The sequence below is a fragment of the Meleagris gallopavo genome, chromosome 12 (genome assembly GCF_000146605.3).
Source record: "Meleagris gallopavo isolate NT-WF06-2002-E0010 breed Aviagen turkey brand Nicholas breeding stock chromosome 12, Turkey_5.1, whole genome shotgun sequence".
Taxonomy (NCBI): Eukaryota; Metazoa; Chordata; class Aves; order Galliformes; family Phasianidae; genus Meleagris; species Meleagris gallopavo.
The window spans coordinates 11,899,073-11,907,063 of record NC_015022.2 but is presented as its reverse complement, the minus strand read 5'-3'; positions in this window follow the sequence as shown (position 1 = coordinate 11,907,063).

Here is a 7,991-nt window from a genome sequence, read left to right as displayed (position 1 = left end):
TGGTTAATTCTACATTCTTTGTCTTTCAGCTGCTTGTGGATTCTAGAAAGAATGAGCTAATTTTTCCCACTTCTTCTCAATGTTTTCCATAGCATAAATAATACATAACAATAGCAATATTGGTTTTATTTGAAGGGGAAAAAAAAAAGAAATTGAGTCTGCCTTGGAGTCAGAGCCAGGCTGGAGGCAGCCACAATGAGGATGAGGGTGATGCACCACAACGAAGCCCTCATGTTACGTAGTGAGGACCACAAAGCGGCCACACCATCCTCGGCCAGATGTGCTGGAGGAACACCAGTAAAGAAATATGCGTGGATGCACGACCTTTTAGATGAGCAAAAATAAGCAAAAGTCCTTTGTAAAACAGGAGGCATAACACAAACATACCCCTGAGCTGCCCAGAATGTCTTTGCAGTGACTCAGCGCTGAAACTGAGCCTTTCGGACCAGATAGCTCAGTCTCCTGTGACTCATTCCCAAAACAACAGTGAGACTGCCAGATGCAGTGGGGCATTGCGACAAAGGTTCTAGGCAGCCGTGAGAAGTCTGAGACCAATCCTCCCTCTCTTTATTGGGAAAGGCAGCAATTTTAGGTCCCCAAAACTAGTGTGGGCTGCATACGCACCTGGAAAAGTGCGTGTCTGTTTCTGCTAGGTTGCTGCAATGGTCAACCAGGGCTAAGTGCAGCTAGCTAGTAATTTAGAGCACTAGAGCACCTGATTACAGTGACAAAGTATGGGTTCAGAGCCCTGGCGGTTGACAGCAACGTCCTCAATCTTTTTAGCTGCATAAATAAATAAACAGACAATGCTTTCCTCCAGAACTGAATGGGCATTTTCAACACATGGTCAAGGAACAGACCCCCTCTCAAGGTTACTTCCCACCCACATGTTCAGGACTCCCAAGTACCACAGGATCCTGCTCCTCATGTCTCTGCATCTTCTCTTCCACTTCTGTTGCCATAAAGCAGCTGCAAGCACTAAGTGATGTTCTGCACCACTGGTCTTCTCATGAGCAATGTGGATTTGCCTGTCCTCAGCAACTGGAGATGTGGTCTGACTTCAGTGAATTGATTTTTGATGAGGATCGCAGCCACTTACCCTGGCTGGAATTGGATGCGCTGGGAGTGTCTTGGTCCGTGAATGAACAATTGGACTAACAGTAAGGACACAAAGGCAGCAGATTCTGGGCTGTTGCAGGTAACAGTAGCAGTCAATCACCTGCATGAAGGGCCTGTGTTAAGTAAATCCTCCTGCGCTGTGGAGTGAAACCATCCTGCTCCCAGCCCCAGCAGTAACTTGTTTCTTGATGAAACTCCACTGGCCTCTGGTCTCCCATGGGAAACCATTGCACTGTAGCTCTGTTATCTGTGATCAAAATGAAGGAATGCAACCTTGGCAAAGGGAGTGCTTTGGGATGTAAACTCCCCCAGTGCCCACTTGCTCTGTTCTGCACTCTTACTCTGATGTATGAGCATTTAAAAAACGCAGACTCTTTTTGCTGGTCAGTAGCAGCTCAAAGTCTCATAGAATCACAGGATCATAGAATGGCTTAGATTGGAAGGGATCTTAGAGATCACCTAGTTCCAACACCCCTGTCCTGGACAGAGTTGCCAACCACTAGATCAGGCTACCCAGGGCCCCATCCAGAGATGGGATATCCACAACTTCCCTGGGCAGCTTTTTCCAGTGTTTCACCACCTTTATTGCCAAAAACTTTTCCTTACACCCAATCTAAATCTCCCCTCTTTTAGTTTGAAACCATTTCCCTTGTCCTATCACAACAGAGCCCGCTAAAGACTCTGGCCTTCTCTTTCTTACAGTCCCTTTAGGTACTGAAAGGCCACTCTCAGAGGCCTGTCTAGGTCTCTGGGTGGCATTCTGTCCCTTGACCACAACACACAGCTTGGTGTCATCCACAAACTTGCTGTGAGTGTGCTCAATCCCATTGTTGACGTCACTGATGAAGATATTGAAGAGTATTGGCCCCAGTAATGACTCCCAGAGGACTCCACTCATCGCAGATCTCCACCTGAACATTGAGCCATTGACCACTACTCTCTGGGTACTATCTTGCCACCAGTTCTTCAACCATAGAATGGTCCATCCATGACCATTATCCAAGACCTTGGTTTCCATTGCAAATCCACTAGCAGAGGAGCCCCTAGAACAAAGCACCGCCCATGCCATAAGGGTGATTCCTTTCCTATGATATTTGTGCCATGCTAAGAGAAGTGTCTGGGCACAGCACACTCCAGATGATCATAGACATGAAGAAATTGGCTGCATCTGTCCTGCTGCCCTGTGATGGGGTTTTGGCCCCTTTTAACCCCAAAGCCAATAAGTGCAGCCAGCATGATCTCACAAATAACAAGCAGGACAGGACAGATGGGTGCCTTTTCATAGCCTCCACTAGCACTGTGGGTAGTCCACCCTGGTGCAGGAGGGGCAAACATATTGCCTACCATGGCAAATAGCAGACAAATAAACACAGGCACTTTTCAGGCTCTGATGAGTAGGGCTCATCCTCCCCAGAGAATAATCTCACAGGAATCGACACATAACATCAAAAGACAAATGAGAATGAAAAGGCCTCTCAAATTTAATAGCCTCCATGAATTACACTGCCTTTTGTCTATATGAGCTGTCACTCTTTCCATTAAAGAGTCACTGTAATCAGTAATCCATTTTAAGATTTATAGATGTGGAGATTTATAGACTTACTGTTCTTATCTGCTTTTTTTTTCTTTTTTTTTTTTCCCCCATGCATCTCCATGGACTCCCAAAGGATGAGATTCTGTCCTAAAACCCCACTCTGCATCTGGAAAAATAAAATGGTGCTGGGGTGGAGGCCTCTGAACTGGAGGCCAACAAAAGCAGTAATGATGATAAAGACAGCAGGAATGATAATATGGAGTTGAGGAAGAACAAGAAAGAAAGGATAAAAGATGAGCAGGAGAAAATTAGAGAAGTAGAATCCAGGTTTCCATTTATTTTTCACAGATTATCATTGTATGAGTTCCATGAGTCCTTGAAAGAAAGGAAATAATTAGGTTATTTTACCTATTCATTCATTTTTATCTTGAAACAAGAACCCTGTATCCTTGAAGTGAACATATTCAGATCCAGCATTCACGTACAAGAAGGCCACTTTACTCTGCTCACAATAAAGAATGTACTCAGGTGGGAGTATGCTGACATTACAAAGTCTCTTCAAACAGCCGAAGGAATTTCAGTATAAATGAGCCTCAAGCCACCTGCTTTGCATATTTTTATCTGATTCTGGTGCAGTTGAACAGTTTGCTCTGATAGTAATTGAATATCCATATGTGGATTAATACCTCCAGCACAGAAGAATTTGAATATGTTCGTGCTGCTTGAAACTAGTCTGCATGTGCAACCTCATTCTGGGTAAAATTGCAAATGCTTACGTGACTTAGGAATCAGAGTACTATTCAAAAGCTTCTAACTCATTCTGAGTCCAGTTTTGGGAAGTTGGTGTGAGAAACGGATTTACTTACCCTCTAGATATTACACTGACAGCAGGTAATATTTGAGACATCTCTGTCAGAGTAGCATTGTACGAAATTCCTTAGGTAACCTCTAACACTCCTGCTACGTATTGCTTGGTATTTTTGTACCTGCTTGTCTCTAAGGAGAACTAGGACAAAGTCTCTTCTGAGCCTTGTTCCAGTGCTGAAGAAAGCTGCAATATATGGTGAGCGATGGAAGAAAATGCTTTGGTACAAATAGGTATGGTGTAGCACAATGGAAATCTGTAGGCAACATTGTCCCTGTATATCAAATATAAGGCTCTCTTCAGAAATGCAGATTTTCTTACGGAACAGAGAACTGCAGGGACTGACTGTGTAATGCATTCTAATTAGCCATTCACATCATATTGGAAACAGTCTGTGCCGATCCTTCACAACAGGCGCACGTGATGGCTGTCAAAATAATTATTGGCACAAACTCGTATTTTCCAGTTTGAGACAGTGAGAAATTTCAGTGCTGGACTAATTTTTCTGTGCTCTTGGGAAAAGCAGAAGAGCATTGAGACTCATTTTAAATTGATCCTACTCAAGCTGTTCAGTAGATAGGGTTATGACTTGTGAATTCAAGGGCTGTTTTCCTGTGCTCTCACGTATTACGCAAGAAGGAAACCATGACTTCAAATGTTAGTCTCCTCCTTGAACAGTTTCCTAAATAAGTGGGTTCGTTGCCTTTGATAATCCTTTGACTGAATGTCATTAATGCGTCTGTATTTTTCTCCCAACAGCATTGCTCTCCTGCAAAATAATTTCCATACTCTCAGAATCTTAGAATCATAGAATCATTAAGGTTAGAAAAGACCTCTAACATCCAACCTCCCTCCTACCACCAATACTGCCCACTAGGCCAAGACCCTCGGTGCCACATCTACTCTTTCCTTTAACACATCCCACCACCGCCCTGGGCAGCCTGTGCTAATGCATCACCGCTCTTTCTGAGAAGAAATTCTTCCTAATATCCAACCATTACCACATTTTGAGCATCCAGGGGATGTTTGCGTTGTTTTGTGGCGTAAGGACTAATAGGCAAACAGCATACAGTTTGCACATTGGTCCAATGCCCCTTTTGTGTCAGGAGGGCTGTATGTAGCAGATGCATAGCTCTGCAGTAGAATTGCCAGGTCAGGGCCCAAACCAATGGCTGAGCACCAACTATGGCTAACCCAGGGAGCTCAGGTGCGAGCAATGCACCTGAGTAATTGATATGGCTGGAACTTAGATCCACCCCTCCTCTCACTCATTTAAGGACTAGAAGCTGAGGGAGTGGCATTTCTTTGAGGCTGTGTTCCTTTTGAGCTGTTGCTGGTCATTGGAAGGGGTGAGTCAGTTCTTATTTTGTTGTTCTGTTCTATAGCACTTGCATCCCAGGAAAAGGCTCTGTTATTGTCTTTGCCCCACAGGCTTCCACTCAGATCCACAGCAGATGAGGGCAGATCTTGGCAAGTGATCTCTCTGCTTTCTTATTTGTTGTAGAATTGTTAGAGTTGGAAGGGCCTCTGAAAGGTCATCTAGTTATGTTGCTTTGGATGCTTGAAGTCTGTGAGCAGGCCCAGTTGCTTTGGAGGCCTGCATAAGAGCAGTGACCAGGTATTAAGTACATCTGCAAAGCAGATCCCAGAAAATGCCATTTCACAGCCTTCTGGCAGCAGTCACCACACTGACAGGGACCAGGGTGTGTCAGGCAGCGGCAGAGCCCCAAATTCATCTTTTACACACGCATCCCTCCTATTTTAGGCAGTGATCTAGAGATCAGAGGAAGGAGTTGGCAGTTTAATATTCAAACAATTTGTTTCATGTTTAGACCATCATGTTAATGATCTGTGTGTCACCACAATAATCAAGAAGGGTGGAAACTCACTTGCAATTAGCTGTGCCTCCTGTCACAGCCCACACAACACTAATGGTGCTATGGGTGCTAATTTTAGCTAAATGCTTTCTTTAAAATGTAATTTGCATTTGGTTCCCCCCCAAGGAACCCACAAATGCTCATGTTCTCCAAGGCTCTGCCTATAGGTTTCCCTCCTCATGACTCACAGGGGATGATCGGTGTTAGTCCCAGTTGCAGAGCTTGGCCCTTTCCTGCTCTGCTGGCATTGCGCTTTGCAGTTCCTTGTTCCCCATCCTTGATGCCCAGATGGATGCAGTCCTCTATCACATTTAAGCTTTTTGCACTCAAATACCCTCTCTTGCCTCTTTATCCACCTCCTTCAATAATCTGCATTGTGCTGGTATTAATCCCAGCCAGAGCACTGTTGTGCTGGAGACTGAGCACAAAGCCAAGGCTGGTGCCCTAAACAGCTTAAAACCTCACTCTATTTTGGGGGCAAATTATGCAAAACAAAGCATTCACAGCATTGTTCAACGAGCTGGGGAATTTCTTGGGAAATTTTTATTACGTTGAAAAATTGAGCTGGACTCTTAAATAAAAGCAGAAACGATAATCTCGCTGCTAACAGCAGCGTTTACCAAGAGTAACTTGGATTTGACTGATTGCCTTGCTGTGTACCGAAGCCCAGCTCTGTTGTGCTTGAGACCCGAGGAGTGATATCCACAGCAATGTGCTGCTGTGCCTCTGGAACATCTTTATTAATGGCATACAGCAGAGCCCCTGCTGCTCCTGACTCTTACCTCCAGATTTATGGCTCACTTCCACAGCCTTTCCCACTACTCTTAATATATTATAACAGCACTGTTCATACATGAGCTTTTCCTGTTAGGGAGACAGCAGCATGCTGGTAGAATTGCAGCAGATGAAGTCCCAGGGGAAGGCATTGGTGGCAGGCACAGTTTATCTGCAATCTGCAATTTTTCCAGTATCCAGGATGAAGAAGTCATGCATAATTTAATATCATCTGATAGCAATCTTTTCATGAATCTACACTATTTAATAGCAAGTGATCCCTTCCAGTATATGTTTTCTTTTAGCCAATCTGATGGAATTTCTTTATTAGTAAGTTTTTTATTAAATTTGACAAGGTGATAACAAAAGGCTACAGAAAAGTATTATGTTTTATTATAGTCTATAGTACTCTTCCACAAAGGTTAATATGGACTCACCATTCCCAATAACTAAATGGCAATACTTCTGCTGTGAATGGCCAAACCTCACAGTTCTGCCCTTTCAAGAACAATCCTTCACTTTATGTTTATACCCCACTTTTATTCTATAGTTTTCCTTACACTTGCCGAAATTTAGCTGTTTCGTTTTTTCTCTCCAAGTACCACTGGATATGTTATAGTAAAATACAAAATAAAATCGACTGATAGGGACAATTCTAAAGCTGTCAACATATTTTGTTCCCTAACTATACATCCAAATCATCTCCAAGGTATTGTAGTCGTCTCTTGGAGTTGATAAGCCATTTAATGTATTATTCTGGTGACAGAAAAGATGGCATTTGCTACAAGCGTTTTTATGATTCAGTAGTTTTTATAGAGACTAGAAAACTAAGCAGCAGATTTACACTATAACAAAATAAAAGCTGAGATCTCATCTGCCTGATGAATGACTAAAGCAGCTTTCATCCACAGATTTTCAGCTGGTTCGCCTGAAGGTGGAGAACTTATTGTTCAGGACATTAAAGCAGTACCTTGAGGCTAGAATCAAATGGCGTGTGTTGAAGAGTGCGTGCATACAGGGGTAGAAATACTGCTAACTGTGGGGCAGTTTCCATCTAAGCCAGATGTGCTAAGTGCAATACATTTGAAAGAAAAAGGAGGCACGAGGTAAAGAGAAGTTCTATATGCTTGAACACGGAGTGATGCACCAGAACTGCTGCTCTGCTCAGCCAGTTGGCTGCTTGCTCAGGGTGTCACAGCAGAGGCTTTTTTCATTTTTCAAAAGGAAGTAAATGCAAGGACAAAGGCAGTTTAGAAGGGCCATTACATATGAAAGATTTGGCATCAACAGACAGGCAGATAGAGTATTACTGGCTGCCTCACTCCTTAGCAGGCATATTAGATAATTCCCTCCTCTGCCAAGCATTGAGTCAGTGGTTGAAATGAGAGGAGGGCTCTGGCCTCTTGACTTCCCTTCTCCACATCTGATCTGGGATTGCTCCAGCTGTCTTCCAGCAAAGGTCAGCTTCAGAGACCAACTTCAGTAGCAAATGCTTAAAGCATATTTGACATGGGAGGACAAGCAAGTCAGGCTTCAACCGTGCTTCTGAAAAGGAGGGAAGCGTTTATGGTACCTTCCACCAAGGGTTAACCAGGCTGTTTGGAGCCCACAAATGTCAGCTCCTCAAATAGCTGTGAGGATGTGAAGCACTATCAGATCTGATAGTACACAGAAAGTCCTCTGAGGCCAGTGGAAATCCTGGACAATCCCAGTGACTGCATTTCTATGCATGGGCATTTTGGTGCTTTCCGTATGACTTTTAAGCCATATGCAATGCCAGTTTCCAATGATTTGCCCTATATTTGAACTTTACTTGCAGCCT